Source organism: Equus quagga, chromosome 10 (genome assembly GCF_021613505.1).
Source record: "Equus quagga isolate Etosha38 chromosome 10, UCLA_HA_Equagga_1.0, whole genome shotgun sequence".
Classification (NCBI taxonomy): Eukaryota; Metazoa; Chordata; class Mammalia; order Perissodactyla; family Equidae; genus Equus; species Equus quagga.
The window spans coordinates 110,018,523-110,035,670 of NC_060276.1; the positions used below are offsets into that span (position 1 = coordinate 110,018,523).

Genomic DNA, 17,148 nt, shown 5'->3' on the forward strand with positions numbered 1-17,148 from the left:
AGCTGTGATTATTTACTTTTCTAGCTTCTTTCCTCTCTTTCCACAAGTCATGTCCACTGACCCTGAGTCAACAGAAAGGAAAGCTAAGAGTACCACTCATTTTACTTCATTCCAGATTTGGAGTATCAGTAAGAAATCTTAAGATTTGCCTACTCACACACACGGCTTCTGGAGGGAGGCAGGCAGAGTTCAGAGTGCACCTACAGCCTCAGGTTTTCCTTCAGCTGCCACTCTTTCAAAAAAAATGGCATTAGCTCATGTATCTTTCCTTGATGAGTTGCTGCTGAAAAATCTCTTCCATGTGTTTATGATTCTGTGTTCATTTCCTTTAATGGCAGGAGATATTAATCTAACTTCATTCTACCAATTTTACATCTAATTCATCTTTTTGTCTCCCAGAGCACCTAAATACACTGCCTTGTGTTTAGTATGGACTCACAAAGTAGGTGAATAATTGGAATTGAATTTAGTAAGAAATCTCCTCTTAGAATATTTTCAGTCCATTCATGACCTTAAATTGGATTCAAATATTTTATCCAGCATGCTCTAATCAATTTAAAAAAAGAAGTACACTTTCATGCAAATGAAATTGAAAAAATACTTTGGCTCAACAATCTAGCGTAACATGCAAAAGATGACAACGTACCTGTTCATAGTAACACCTGCTTTCCCGGAAGGGAAGAGAAGGAAAGAAGAGAGGAGAGGAACACTTTTCTGCATACATTAAAAGCTACCACACTTGTGAAACAATTGAAGGTTTATTCCTGAAGTCTTACAGTTAATAAGGTGGGACACCAGATACCAGCAAGGCTTTGTCAAATCAAAAATTTTTATACGTGTAATCAGGGAAAAACTAATAAACACCCAAGTCCTGAAAAACAGATTAAAAAGATCATGAAAGAAACTATCATTTAATCCTAAATTCAGAAAACATAGTAATAACTTCCAGTATTTATTAAATTTATTGAAAGATGTGCATTTTCTGACACTGATCCACTAAATCTCAGCTTCTTGGTATCTTCATCCAAAACTCTAACCTCTACAATTTTTTATCCTCTTACTTCATTATGCTTAGAAATTTCCAGGCAAAATATTATTCATAGATATTACTGTCTATTTACTAATTTCCTTCAGATTTTTACAAAGCCCCAAATCAGTGACTAAATGAAAACATGTTCCAACTTATTGAGTGGAAATAAAGCAGCAGATGTGGTAATTGAAAGCTTCAAGGAACAGACAGCTGATTCTTCAAGGGAGTGAAACTTGGAATTACTTCAGCTGCAGAAAAGGACTCCCATCCCCCCCAATTAGGAATATTTTATGAAGAAAATAAAAGCATTCAAATGCCAAATAAAAAAACACTTAAAGGATGGAAAATGTTGAAAGGAGCCTGCCAGTGAGACCTACACTTTTAAGTATCAATCAAGTGGAGTTAGCCATATGAAAAGCTTCAAGGATTTCATCAGTAAGGACCATTCCTTTTCTTGGCAAGTTCATAAAAATGGCTATTTCTTTGTAACAGAAATTGTTCTTTCTTTCTCTTCTTTCTAATCACAAAAGCATGTCTGAGCCTATGCCTATCCACTGATCACCCAGTTACACACAGTGATGGGTTCATATGTCATACACACCTATGCATATGATAAAATGTTTGCCAGGAAAACTTTTCCAATAATACCTGCCTCCATCCCCTGATGATGCCCCACTTACACCCTAAAATACAAGCTTATTAAGTTCTCTGTTAAACAGTACAATTTTTTTTCACCAATTAAAAGAGAGAAACTTACACACGCCTTGAAATTGTTCAACAGGGAAAACATTTAATGACTGAGTTTGGAAAAGTAATGAGATCAAATTCAATTCTTTCACTTTGAAGATGAGAAAATTAAGGCCTGGAGAAGTAAAATGACATCACCAAGGTCACAAGGCTACTACGATGCAACAGTGAGTATCACATTTTGAACCTATATGACAGGTAGTGGTAAAGAGCAGAAAAGTGCACTAAGAGGGGGGATAAGTAGCTGGACAGGAGGGATTCTATATATCCAGGGAATAAGCATGTCAGAAGGCTGCAAAACAAGAAATTATTGCAACTTCAAGGAACTAAAAAGATGCTTCTGAATATGCTATACACCACAAACTCAGACAAATAAGATGCTGGACACCATCTAAAAATGTGCCATTGTAGTAAATATTTAGCCTTCTGAGTCATGTGATCACCTCTTCACAGGACTATGTACAACTCCCCTGCTTTAAAAAAATATTCAGGGGGCCAGGCTGGTGGCATAGCAGTTAAGTGTGCGTGTTCCACTTCGGCGGCCTTGGGTTCACTGGTTTGGATCCTGGGTGCACACCTAGCACCACTCATCAAGCCATGCTGTGGCAGGTGTCCCACATATAAAATAGAGGAAGATGGGCACAGATGTTAGCTCAGGGCCAATCTTCCTCAGCAAAAAGAGGAAGATTGGCAGCAGACATTAGCTCTGGGCTAAGCTTCCAAAAAAACAAAATATATTCAGGGGGCCAGCCTGGTGGCATAGTGGTTAAGTTCATGTGCTCTACTTCAGCTACCCGGGGTTTGCAGGTTCAGATCCCAGGTGTGGACCTATACACTGCTCACCAAACCATGCTGTGATGGCGTTTCACATACAAAATATAGGAAGATTTGCACAGATGTTAGCTCATGGCCAATGCTCATCAAGCAAAAAGAGGAAGATTGGCAACAGATGTTAGCTCAGGGCCAATCTTCCTCACCAAAAAAAAAAACAAAGAAAAATCAGTATAGTACTGGCATAAGGACATATAGATCAACGGAACAGAATGGAGAGTCTAGATAAACCCTTATATTTACAGCCAAGTGATTTTCAACAAACGTGCCAAGGTAATTCAATAGGGAAAGGAGAGTATTTTTTTAATAAGTAGTGCTGAGACCACTGGATATCCACATACAAAGAGATGAACTTAGACCCTCATCTCACATTATATGTAAACATTAAATCAAAATGGACTAGAAACATGAATGTAAGAGCTAAAATTATAACACTTTTAGAAGAAAACATGAGAAAATCTTCCATCTTCTTGAGTTAGGCAAAGATTTCTTAGCTGTGACACCAAAAGCACGATCCAAACAGCAAAGAATTGATAAACTGCACTTCACTGAAATTCAGAACTGTTGGGGCTGGCCTCGTGGTCAAATGGTTAAGTTCACGTGCTCCACTTCGGCGGCCCAGGGTTTCACTGGTTCAAATCCTGGGCGCGGACATGGCACTGCTCATCAGGCCAGGCTGAGGCAGCGTCCCACATACCACAACTAGAAGGACCCACAAATAAAATATATACAACTATGTACTGGGGGACTTTGGGGAGAAAGGAAAAAAAATTCAAAACTTTTGTGCTTCAAAAGATCCTGTTAAGAAAATGAAAAGGCAAGTCACAGACTGGGAAAAAATATTTGCAAATCACCTATCTGATAAAGGACTTGTATCCAGAATATACAAAGAACTTCAGAATATACAACTCAACAGTATGACAAACCCTCAATTAAAAAACGGGCAAATAATTTGAGTAGATGTTTCACCAAAGAAGATAGAGGAATCACTAAAAAACAAGATGAAAAGATGCTAAACATCACTAGTCATCAGGGAAATGCAAATCAAAGCCACAATGAAATACCACTTCACATCTACTAGGATAGCTATAATAAAAAAAGACAATAATAAGTGTTGGTGAAGATGTGACGAAACAGTAACCCTCATACATTACTGGTGGGAATGTAAAATGGTACACACTCTAGAAAACAGTTTGGTAGTTTCTTAAAAAGTTAAACAGGGGCCAGCCCAGTGGCATAGTGGTTAAGTTCACATGCTCCACTTAGGGAGCGCAGGGTTCACAGGTTCGGATCCTGGGCACAGACCTACACTCATCAAGCCATGCTGTGGCGGCATCTCACATACAAAATAGAGGAAGATTGGCACAGATGTTAGCTCAGTGACAACCTTCCTCAAGCAAAAAGAGGAAGATTGGCAACAGATGTTAGCTCAGGGCAAATTTTCCTCATCCAAAGAAAAAAAAAAGTTAAACATAAATTTACCATACACCCAGCAATTCTGCTCCTAGTTATCTTGCCAAGATGAAAACATATGTTCACACAAAGACTTCCATGCAAATGCTCATGGCAGCATTATTCATAATAGGCAAAAAGTAGAAACAATTCAGATGTCCATCAAACTGAAGAATGGATAGACAAAATGTGGAATAGCCATACAATGGAAACTATTCGGCAGTTAAAAGAAATAAAATAGTGATACACGCTACAACATGGATGAACTTCAAAAACATGATGCAAAAGACCCCATATTGTATGATTCTATTTATATGAAATGTCTAGAAAAGGCAAATCTATAGAAACAGAAAGTAGATTAGTGGTTGCCTGGAGCTGGGCATGGGGATTACTGTAAACAGGCATGAGGGATATTATTGGGGTGCTGAAAAATGTTCTAAAACTGAATTATAGTAGCAGCAGCACAATTTGATAAATGTACTGGAAACCATTGAGTTGTACACTTAAAATGAATGAACTGGATGGTCTACAAATTATACCTCAATAGTTTTTTTAAAAGCTAAGACTGGCGAAAAAAGTATAATTAATCATATGGGAGGGAGAATAAAGATGAAACAAGATGGGCCACAGTTGATAACTGTTGAAGCCAGGTGTTCAGTATACTATTCTTTTTCTTTTTAATATATGAAGTTTCTGATAATAACAGTTTTTTGATCATTAAAAAAAGAAATAGTTATATTCCTAAGATTTCCAAGTATTTATGAAGGCAAAACTTTCTTTCCTGTCTCCCTGAAGTACCTCAGGGAAACCTGCCCAACACTGTAAATCAAATGGAAGAAAACACAGGCAAACAATATTAGTTTCCTGTATACAGAGGGAAGCATATTTATTGTTTAATATGTCTTTTAACTTTAGATATCAGTGTTATTACCTATAGAAAAACAGTATGGTGTGCCCCCCAAATTAAATTAACATAGATTGCTTTTTCTGACACCAAATTGGCTGCAACAAAGATCTGAACAAAGACTTCCCATCTTCAAAGGATTCTGATGGAGAACAAAGCAATTATATTCTGCAGATCTCAGTCTCCTTGCCCGTAATATGTGAGAGTTAGCTGAGATGACATTTAAGATCTCTTTCAGCATTGATACTCTATGATCCTAGAATTTATTTGCCAGTGTTGACCAATAACTCCTTCTTCCTGCACCATGGGATATGTGGTAAGGGTTAACTAGGTCCCAGATGGAGACACAGGCAGAGTTGAGCGACAAAAAAGACATGAGATTTAACCTTAGTGAAAGTCAAGTTTCATTTCTCATATTACATTTACATAAACGCATTTCTCCTAATCATTTTACTATTAAACTCCTTAGGTTGGTTAAAATCACTAGCTGTGCATGTGTGTGTGCGTGTTAGAAGGAAGGAAGGAAGGAAGGAAGGAAGGAAGGAAGGAAGGAAGGAAGGAAGGAAGGAAGGAAGGAAGAAAGACAGGCAGGCAGGCAATCTGGAAAAAGATTCTATTATCTTGAAACTCTCTCTTTTCCATCATGAATTTTTAAAAAATCAGACCAACTTCTAACCAGTCTCCAGCTATTCCTATAACATGGGCATGCCAGGCCATGTTACTCTGTCCCTTACTGAGTTCATGTACTCTCATGGCTTCAGGTCCAGTTGTCAAGACACAGGAATTTGGTGTTTACATAGAAGGTCGTGAAGAGTTTTGAGTAGAAAGGTGACATCATAGCTGTGCTTAAGAAAAGTAATCCTGTTGCTCTATGAAGGAAGGAACGAAGCAAGCAAACCAGACTAGAGATTACTGTTTAGCTTCCCAGGCAACTGGTAATACAAAGTGAACCAAGGCAGATATCAAAGAAGAATCAACAGAATTTGACTCCAAATATCATATCCATCCTTCAAAGGTTAGTTCAACAGACTGTGCACCCCCCACCAACATACCCACAGATCACCCTTGTTAGAAACCACCCAGACTCAGCACCCCTCTCATCTGTAACTGTAATACTGACTGGCAGAATGTAGGGCCATATCCATATTCTTCTTGGAATTCTCCACAGTACCAAGCACACAGTAAGTGCTCAGTAAATATTGGTTAAATGAATAAGATACTTTTCCTGGTCACCACTACTGAAGTCTATTTCAATGGTTTCATATAATTCTCTAAACTCGAATGCATATAAGGAATTTGGTGATGTATTGAGAATTATATTGTTTTATGGCACTCCTCAGGTCACAAGCTTCATAAAAGTCCTAAGCAAAACGTCCAACAATAGGAAAATGGTTAAATAAACCATGGTCCAAATTAATAAAGGTAAAAGAAATAAAAGAGAGTATCACCAGTTTCCAACTACCAGTGAAGCAGCGGATCTAAGCAGCGGTTTGCTGGAAAATGCTCACACCAGCTTGTGAGAGGCAACTGTGCACATCTGTTCCAACCCCACATTCAATGACACATCAGAAACAGCAAAATTGGCCATGGCAGGAGTGTTCATACCATAAAAATTGGTAAATGGCCAGTTGCTAAACATTTACCAACACACCACTGGATGTAGGCAATGATGATCAATACCTGATAAAACCATTATTTGAAAGGCTGTTGGGGATCTTCATCATAATAGATGACTCAGGCTAATACTATATGAACTCACTGATCAGTAAAACTTCAAGAAAACTGAGGCATTAGACATCAGGGACCTCCTAAGGTGATGCAGTAGGCAGTACACAGCATCGCTAGGAAATATTCTTGCCAAAAATAGTAAATCTGATCCTAATCAAGCCTAGATCCACCTACCAGTTTATATAAAATAAAGGAGATGGAAGAAAAGACAAACAGTCAAATAGAGAATGTGGAAATGTCTGCAGGGTGGATGATTTTCTTATGAATGAATGAATATCAAAGCGGGGGGTGGGATTGAAGGAGGACCCTATCCATTCAGAGATTTAACAGATGTCAAAACAAACACAATGTGCACGTAGCCCTTGTTTGGATCCTGATTTGAACAAGCCACTATAGAAAGATATACTCAAGACAATGCAGGAAATCTGAACATTAGCTAGATATATTAGACAATATTAAGAGATTACTGTTAATTTTGTTACATATGATAAAGGTTTAATGGTTATGTTTTTTTAAAAAGGCCTTATCCATTAGAGATACATATAAAGTATTTATGTATGAAATTATACAGTATCTGGGATTTGCTTCAAAATAATCTGAGGATGAAGGTTCTCTACTTTTACATACATTTGAAATTTTTCCATCATACAGTTTTTAAGAGTAGCCAGTGTATAGAATATATATAAAAGAATGAAAAAATTATCAGTTCTGACATGGATATTTCTCCAAGAAATAATGTAGTATGAAAAAGCCTTGGAAACATGCACAAGGTGATGCCAATTATTTTAAAGACAAAAAACCGTGAAGTTGATGTTTCACATATACATTCATAAATGCACTAGAAAATGTCAGAGGGATACATTCCCTGGGGAGAACACTGGGCTTGGTGAGGATGAAGTTAAGGGACAGATTTATAATGTTTGAATTTTACACACAAGGAAGTATTTGTCTATTACTCAAATGAGTTTTATAAACATTTTAAAAATAAAGGTTGTACTAACACTTCCCACTGCATCCTCCAGAGATTCCAGTTCTGTTCCTCCCCACACTCCCTCATTAAAGCACTCAGCCAGCCAAGGACAGCTGTAAAAACGGAGGGTGCATATAAAAGAGAATGCACCCTGCCCAATAGCAGGACTGGCTGCACCCTCACCTTGGCAAGCCTTTCTAAACCTTCTCCAGGCTTCTGTCTTCTACCAGCACAAATCATAGCACTGTGCTAGTACAGCAACTTTCACATAAATTATTGGAAAATAAAAAAACCCTATAAATAGAGAAAGAAACAGGAAAAGGCAAAGGGAAGCCAAGGACAGACAGCATACTGCAACCCCACCTTCCAAAGACTGAGACTGGCATGTATCTAGATGAACATGCTGAATACCAACACAGTCAAGCTTGGAAATACCCAGACTGTATTTTTACCTCCGAAAATGTTCATCAAACCTAACAGCCCAAATATACCTCTCTATGTTTAAATGAAGTTCTAGACTTCAAATCTCATGACAAAGTGACGCTATACTGCAGCCAACACCTTTTATCTATCAACTACCGAGAAGCTCAAAGGGAAACATTAATGCTTTGTCACTATAACTTCTAACGATAGACCCCTACCACAAACGAGATCAGGCCTGAAAGCAAGATTCAGGTCCAGAAAGGTAGAAGGTATACCCTGGTCCTTCAGTGACAACTGTAGCAGCAGCCAATTGCCTAGGTCTGGAGATGAATCCCAGTTCTCAGCTGGCTGGTGAGGAAAGATGAGGCCTGCGACCAACAGGAATAACAGCATTCTGCCTTCTGCTCTGTTTTAAGAACTCAACCTCCAGCAGAGGCAGCTGAAGAGAGACACAGCTACTAAATATCTAGCCAAGTAGACAAGTTGGAAGAGACAAGTAGGGTAGAGAGAAGAGAAATACTTGCCCCTTCTTGAGGCAGCAGAGTGTAGGCTCTAGCACTGGACTGCATGAGATTATGCCCCAGCTCTATCATCTACTAGTTCCATGACCTTGGCCAAATTAACTTCTGTACCTCAGTTTCTGCATCTCTAAAATGGGAATAAAACAGCACCTACCTCATTAGAGTTATTGTAAGGATAAGAGATAACACATGTAAAGTGCTGCAAATGTGTCCTCTGTACAAAGTAAGCCTCGAATTCATATCAGCCATTATCACTATTATATCTAGTGTTAGGTGTTAATGGAGTAGAGAGCCCAGAAACAACTCTTGCAAACAGAAACTTTGCTTAGGATGGAGTAAACACTGCATATTAATGGCTAAAGAATATACTATTAGATAAATGGAACTACATCAATTGGTTTCACATATGAGAGAAAAAGTAAAATTAGATGCAAGCATTCAGTAATGATTCTTTCAATGTTTTCCAAACACTGAAAGGGACTTCCTCCTTGATTTGTGGGTAGCTGCAGGATTAGTTAAGCAGTCAGAAGACCAATAATGAGTATGTTTCCTACCTCATTATCTAAGTTAATGATACGATGTGTCCAGACAACAAAGAGACAAGTTCAATAAAGTTACAGGATATAAGATCAACATACGAAACCCAATTATATTTCTATAGACTAGAAATGAAGACTGCAAAAATGAAATTAAGAAAATAATTCCCTTTAGAATAACATCAAAATAAATAAAATACTTAAGAATGTAAGTACATGTAAAGAAGTGCAAAACTTGTAAGCTAAAAAATTACAAAACATTGCTGAAAGAAATTAAAGACAAATAAATGGAAATATATCCTGTGTTCATGGACTGGAAGGCTTAAAATTGTTAAGATGGAAAACATCATGTTGTACACCATAAATATATACAATTTTTATTTGTCAATTAACCTCAATAAAGTTGAAGAAAAAAATATCGTTAAGATAGCAATACTAACCAACTGATCTATAGATTCGATGCAATCCCTACCAAAATCCCAGCTGGCCTTTTAAAAAGTTTTTTCTACAGAAATTGACAAGCTGATCCTAAATTTCAGATGGAAATGCAAAGGACCCAGAATAATCAAAATAATATTTAAAAACAATAATAAAGTGGGCAGGCTCAGACTTCTGGATTTCAAAACTTATTATAATTCTGCAATAATCAAGACAGTATGGTACTGGCATAGGATAGACATATAGATCAATGGAATAGAATTGAGGGTCCAGAAATAAACCTTTATGTTTATGATGAATTGATTTTCAACAAGGATGCCAGGAAAATTAAACGGGGAATTAATAGTTTTCTCAGCAAATGGCACTAGGACAACTGGATAGCCACATGCAAAGAAATTAAGTTGGACCCCTGTTTCATACCATATACAAAAATTGAACACAAAATGGATCACAGACCTAAATGAAAGAGATAAAAATATAAAACTCTTAGGAGAGGAGTAAATGCTTGTGACCTTGAGTTAGGCAATGGTTTCTTAGATATGACACCAAAAGCACAAGTGACAAAAGAAAAATAGATAAACTGGACTTTACCAAAATTAAAAACTTTTGCACTTCAAAGGATACCATCAAAAAGGTTGCAAGGACAACCCACAAAATGAGAGAAAATATTTGTAAAACATCTATCTGAAAAGGGACTTGTATCCAGAATATATAAAGAACCCTTACAACTCAACAATAAAAAGACAAATAACCCAATTTAAAAATGGGCGAAGATTTTGAATAGACATTTCTCCAAAGGTGGCATAAATATGGCCAATAAGCACATGAAAAGATCTTCAACATCATTAGTCATTAGAAAATGCAAGTCAAAACCATGACATGATACCACTTCATACCTATTAGGATGGCTAAAATAAAAAGGACAGACACTAACAAGTGTTTCAAGGATATGAAGAGACTGCAATCCTCATACATTGCTAGTAAGATGGTAAATTGGTGCAGCTGCTTTGGAAAACAGTTCAGTAGTTCCTCAAAATGTTCAACGCAGTTACCATATGACCCAGAAATTCCACTCCTATGTACATATTCAAGAAAGGAAAACATGTTTACACAAACACCTGTATATGAATGCTCAGAGCAGTATTATTCATAATAGTCAAAAAGCAGAAACAATTGAAATGTCCATCAAATCATAAATAAAACGTGCCATATCCATACAATGTAATATTACTCATCCATAAAAGGAATGAAGTACTGACACATGCTACAATGTGGATAAACTGTGCAAACATTATGCTAAGTGAAAGAAGCCAGTTAAAAAAGACCATATATTATATGAGTCCATTAAAATGGAATGTCCAGAACAGGCAAATTCACAGAAAAACAAAGTACGTTAGTGGTTGCCAATGGCTGGGGAGAGAAAAAAGGTGAATGGAGAATCACTGCTAATGAGTATGGGGCTTCTTTTTGGGGTGATAAAAGTGTTCTGAAATCAGATAAAACTGGTGGTTGTACAACACAATGAATATACCAAAAGCCACTGAATTGTATACTTTAAAATGGTGAATTTTATAGTATGTGGATTGCATCTCAATAAAGCTTTCATTTAAAAAAAAAACTGTCCAGACTGCCAAACTGAACCCTTGGCTGGCTGTGTACTGCAGATCCAAAAGTTTGGGGGTGGGGCAGGAATCCCATAATCCTACTAGATTTTTAAATCCTACTAGATTTTAAAAAGGGAACAAGTAGCACTCACAGGAATGATACAAAAAGGAAATCTGTAAGGTCAAAGCTGTCTGTACTGCCAAATTCATCCTTTAAAGAACTTGAAAGGAAGTTTGGTTTTGAGAACATCCATTATTCCCAAGGGGTTTATCTATTTCTCAAGTTGCAGAAAGAAATATTCATTTGTAGAAAACCCAGGAGAGAGTCTTCGAAGCTCACCACCCAATAAACACAACCTCCCTTCCAAGTTAAGACAGAGTCCTTATCACAACACTTTAACTATTTGTAATCTCACAATGGAGGCTTTGGGAAATCCTCCCAAACTATCCCTCAGTGTTGGAGGGGCACTGAAGAGGAATCTGAAGAACATATCATGGACTTAAAGAATGCTCTAGAATGCTTCCGTCATTTCAGCTGCATCCTAGGAGATGGCAGCAGATTGGTCATAAAGATACCCTGGGTACAGAATGGTAGGCTAGTTTGAGATAGGTAAACTCAGCCAGGAGGACATCTCTAGTACTCTCAGGTACTATCTGGTCATTACAACTATAGAAAAAGAAGTAAATTTTTTGTAATAGGCAATATCTGTACATAAGGCAAAATTAAAAAGATACAAACGGTTATTCAGTGAAAAGTAAGTTTCACTCCTGTCCCCAGTCATCCTATTCTCTTCCCCAGAGGCAACCACTGTTACCAGCTTCTTAAGTATCCTTCCAGAAACTGTCTATAAATTTAAGAATATACATATTCTACACCATGCCTTTTTTCACTTAATTTACCTCAGACAACTCTCCACTTAGTACACATACCTTACTCTTTTTAACAGCTTCGTAAAATTCCATGATATGGATGTACCATAATTTCTTAACCATGGAATGAATTTTTATTATCAATATGCCTAATGGAGAGATAGGACATTAGCTACCCAGGGGAAGACACTATCTATGGATGGGTTTTGTTCAGCCATCACAATGGTTTTAACAGGTGGATCTCTATTTATTTGGCTATACAGGATGTGGTAGAAAAAGCTGTCCACCAATATCCACTGTCCTCTTTTACTGAGGTATCACTGGGAAATGGCTTCCTTGCCCAGGATGACATTTCCCAGCTGCCTGGCAGTTAGCTATATCCATGAGACTGGGCTTCCTCAGTTAGATTTGAGTGGAAGTGATGAAGGTTCCCGGTCTGAAGCTTTAAATGCCTGGCTATATCTCCTGTACACAATCTCTACCTCTTCTGCCAGGTGGATGGTCAATGACAGAACAGGGCTGATGCAGCAGAGGCAGCACTGAGGCAGGTGACGGTCACTATGGAAACCTCAGGCCACAAACCTTAGGCATGGCCTTGGAAAGGGCGCTCAGTGTCGAGAGTGGAAGGAGGGGAGTTCCCACCCCATAGAGTGGAACAGAAGAAATCCCTTCCATGAAAATAAATTACCTAATGAAAACAACTGTTTCAATGAGGAAAAGGAGGTTAGGGTCTAAAAAGTATTGCGTTCAGTGTGATTTTTCTTACAGGAATTTCAGTAATAAAATATGTTTCGTACTACTGGTGATGAGCATGATGAAGTCTATGCAGAAACTGATAAAAAATAATGTACACCTGAAATTATACATTGTTATAAACCATTATGATCTCAATAAAATTACTGGGGAGAAAAAAAATATGTTTTAGGGCTGTAAGTGCAGAGCTCTAAAATCTAAATCACTGAGCAAGTCTGGGTTTCATTGTCTTTAGATTTGGATGCTTGCATCATCACTGACTTCGACTTCCTTGCACACTGTTGTTTTCTCTCAGACGCGGCAGCTGTGTGGAACTATGAGAGGATGGTTCCATAACCTGGATCAGCTATTACAAAGGTGATCTCCCTTTCACACACAGCGATTATTTTATATCAACTTTTCACCATGAAAACACACGCTTTAGGTGTAAGACCAGCACCTACCTATCTAGAGCCCTGGGAAAGTCCAGGCTCCTATAAATCACATGTTCACACTCTCTTCACAGATATCAAAGTTAAAGCCAATTGTCCCATACTGCCAAAGTTGGCATTGTTCATTTTTATAGATTTACATTCTAAATCAGCCCTTTGTAATTGTTCCCCATATCATGTTACCTATCTTCATAAATTTGAGGGCATTCATGCCACCCACTTCTAAGCTATTCCCTTAAATCCTATCTGAATCCTACACCAAGTCTGTGGGCTCTCCTCCCCTTGGTCTCTACAGTCTTATCCTATATGCTTCTTCTCTCTTTGTATAAACATCACCATTCCTATGTAACAACCATCTCATCTTTTTCTTCGTTCCTCTCTTTCATTCTTGTTTCTTTGCACCTTCTCTACATCCTATTTCTTCTCCACACTATCACTCCACTTTAGGCTACTCTGACTCAGCAACTTAGCCTCATTCACTCTGTTTTTCACAATCTTGTGATTCTCATTTTTTTTTTAAAACATTGGCTTCATTTTATCTTTCGCTTTCAACTCAAGTTCACATCTTGTTCCATCACATATTATCTTCCCCTCTTTTCTTTAGCTTTCTTTATTCTTCTGTTGTTATAAACAGGGTGGCCCAGGTAGAGTCTATCTTAAGTGATAAAGTTGGCAGAAAGACGGAGTACTGGGGGCTGGAAGGACAAAAATCCAGTGAAGCAGCAAGTTAGGTTAACTTTCCCACTGCCACCCTCACATTCCAAAGTGTTTGAAATACGTCAGGTCCAGAACCTAGTAGGAGAAGTCAAGAGGAGACAAATGGTCTCTGTGGCTAGGCAAAGAGATGTAGCAACAGAAGCTGAGTGAGCCTTCTGAGTAGACAATTCACAAAAGAAATATTAATGACCAAGAATGATATGAAAAGATGTTTAGTCTCACTAGGAATCAAGGAAATGCAAACATGTGCCTACCAGATTGGTAACAATCAAAAAGATGAACATTCATTGCAGCATTATTCACAATAGCCAATAGAATATTCACAATAGGCTTAGAAACAACATCAGTGCCCATCAACAGATGAATGAAGAAAGAAGATTTGGTGTGTGTGTGTATATGTATGTATATATATATATATATATATATATATATATATACATACACAATAGAATACTACTCAGCCATAAAAAAGATGAAATCTTGCTATTTGCAACAACATAGATGGACCTTGAGGGTACTATGCTAAGCAAAATAAGTCAGATGGAGAAAGACAAATACAGTATGACTTCACTCATGTGAAAGATAAACACACAGATACTGAGAATAGACTGGTGTGGGGGTGGGTGAAAGGGGTAAAGGGGGACATGTGTAGGGTGAAGGATGGAAACTAGACTTTTGGTGGTAAACACGATGCAGTCTACACAGAAGTTGAAATATAATGATGTATGCCTGAAATTTATATAATGCTTCTTTGCATTATATAAACCAATGGGACCTTATTAAAAAAAAAGATGGCCATTGTGTTGGCAAGGGTGAGAGGAAACACTCTCAAACAATGTTAGCAGTGGGGTAAGTTGATCAGTATAAGTTTTCTACAGCAGTTTGGCAAAATATATCTACACATCAAACATCTATGATCTTTGACTCAGCAATTCCAACTTGCAGGATTCCACCCAAGAAAATAAGTAGACGAGGAAACAAAGATATGGATACGAAATCATTAATAACCTCTGCCTTGTATACGACATGAGGGCAAAGTGAGGTTGACAGGGAAGCCTGGGAAAGGGAGGCTGATGCCTGTGAAGGAGGAAAGGAGCGAGGGAAGAGAGAGAAGCAGAGAGGGAAGGGGAGGAGAAGGAGGGGGAGAAAAGATACGGAGCAGGAAGGAGCACAGAGGGATGCAAGGAAGACACAATGGGGAAAGAAAGAGGCTCACAAGGACACCCATGAGAAAGGAGCAAGGAGAGCACGCATGAGGGGAGTAGTGTATGAGTATGAGAGGGAAGTGAGGGGAAGAGACAAGGAGAGGGAGAGAGGGTGAGAGAAGAATTTCTGTCAATGCACAATTGATTATGGTACGTCCGTATCACACAGGCATTAAAAGAAATGATGCAGCTCTCTATTATGAACTAGAAAGACGAGTAATTGGGAAGCTCAGGATACAGGACAGAAACTATAGTGTGACCCAGTTTATCTAAAGCGACACGTAAAGACAAATGCAGCAGAGGGGTTACTACACAGGCAACATGGTTCTCACTGGGTGCACAGGTTTATACTCCACTTCGTGCTTTCCTAGTTTGTCAGAATTTTAATAAGCAATTTCTTGCAATATGCAATACACTCAAATTCTGCATAACTTAGACTCTTGTACTTCCCTGTGAGAATTAACCAACATGGAAACAAATTAAGTAGACGCAATGGTACCACCTGCTTTTTATACTGCAGAAATGCTCTGTTATTCATGTGATCAATTTAAGCTGCTCATTAAAATTTCATTTGTGTAAACCTGTACTGAAAAGATAATGGAATTAGGCTATGAATACAGATGTCAACCGCCTAGCTATTCTTTGGCATTTATCAAACCAAAATACTTTTCCTCTTGGAGTCATATCAACACTGGAGATGTAAAAAGAAGGTGTCTTAATTCAGGTTTCTCCTGAAAGAAAGCCCCTAAGCTTTCTCCCGAAAGCAGTTCCCAGGGACTTGAGAACAGGTATTTTATTTGGGTGTGGGGAAAGTGAGACAGGGCAGGAGGGAAGAAAGCCAAGAGAAAAGTTGTGTTAATGAATGAGGTATACAGCAGACACCTGGGGCTCAGCCCTCTGCAAGCCCTCTAAGGACCTGTGGGGAACGAATCACAGAGCTGTGCCACTGGAGGTCAAGGGGGTCAGGGGGCTCTATCCTCAGACTCCCTTTCCTCATTGGTCTTCTGTGGGAATGAGTGCCTATGGGCCAGACATGGTGCTATTTGGATTACGTTTATTATCTCACCAAAACCCTACAATTCCATGCAGTATTGGCCCTATTCTACAGATTAGGAATCTGAGATACAGAAAGATTAAGCCACTTGCTGAAAATCAAACAGTTAATAAGCAGCTGAGCTGGAGACCAACTCCAGTCTTGTCTCTTCCACTATATGATGCAATGTTGTAAAAGCCACAGCACATCCATTCTCCAACACAGCTGGCACACCTTTCAGGGTTACACAGCCTGAGAGATGCTCGTACATTTCCACCATCTCTCCTTGAAAGGAAAATGTATTGAGATAGCTTCCCAGATTGTTTTAATCTTCCTGCATCCATAGAAAAATCTTCTAGGTCATAATCCGCCAGCCATGTGAAATTTTTATAGCATCATCATCTGTGGCTACTCCCACCCCAAATACCAGTTACTATGAAATTATGCCAGAAGTTGGATCAAAGTATGGGAGAAAATTCAAGGCAAATTTTTATCTGATGAACTCATGGCAGAGAATCAAATTTCATAGAGAGTTCCAGATTCTAGTATATTAAAAAACAATCTATAACTTTACTGTGAGGAGAGTACTTTATTAGAACAAATAAAACATGCTGAGCTCTGCCGGGACACAGAGGTCATGCTAATGTGTGAGCCAAGGAGAGTCTTTTCTTGCTTTAGTAGAAAAGATAATAATCTGCAAATCACTAGCATCTGAGGCTGGCTTGATTTAAAATGCACATAGATATAGAAGAAGTTCCAGGAAATCACTGTATTTATAGCTTGCCTGCATTAGTCAGTAGAAAGGCCCTTGCTGCTCCCAAAATAACACTTAGGACAGCGCTGTATCCTACCACCTTCACTAAAGTAAAGGCATGGTTCTCATCCGCTGTTCTGTAGGCTCCCTGGAAGGATGTCTCCCACTTCACAGGCAGCCAGGGGAGCAGACAGGACCTCT

The 17,148-nt window shown here is 38.4% G+C and overlaps 1 protein-coding gene across 8 annotated transcripts in view; it reads right to left on the minus strand.

The window, feature by feature from the left end:
• Positions 1-17,148, minus strand: part of REPS2 (RALBP1 associated Eps domain containing 2) — a 192,497-nt gene that overhangs the window by 57,649 nt on the left and 117,700 nt on the right. The gene's annotated exons all lie outside the window — the stretch shown is intronic.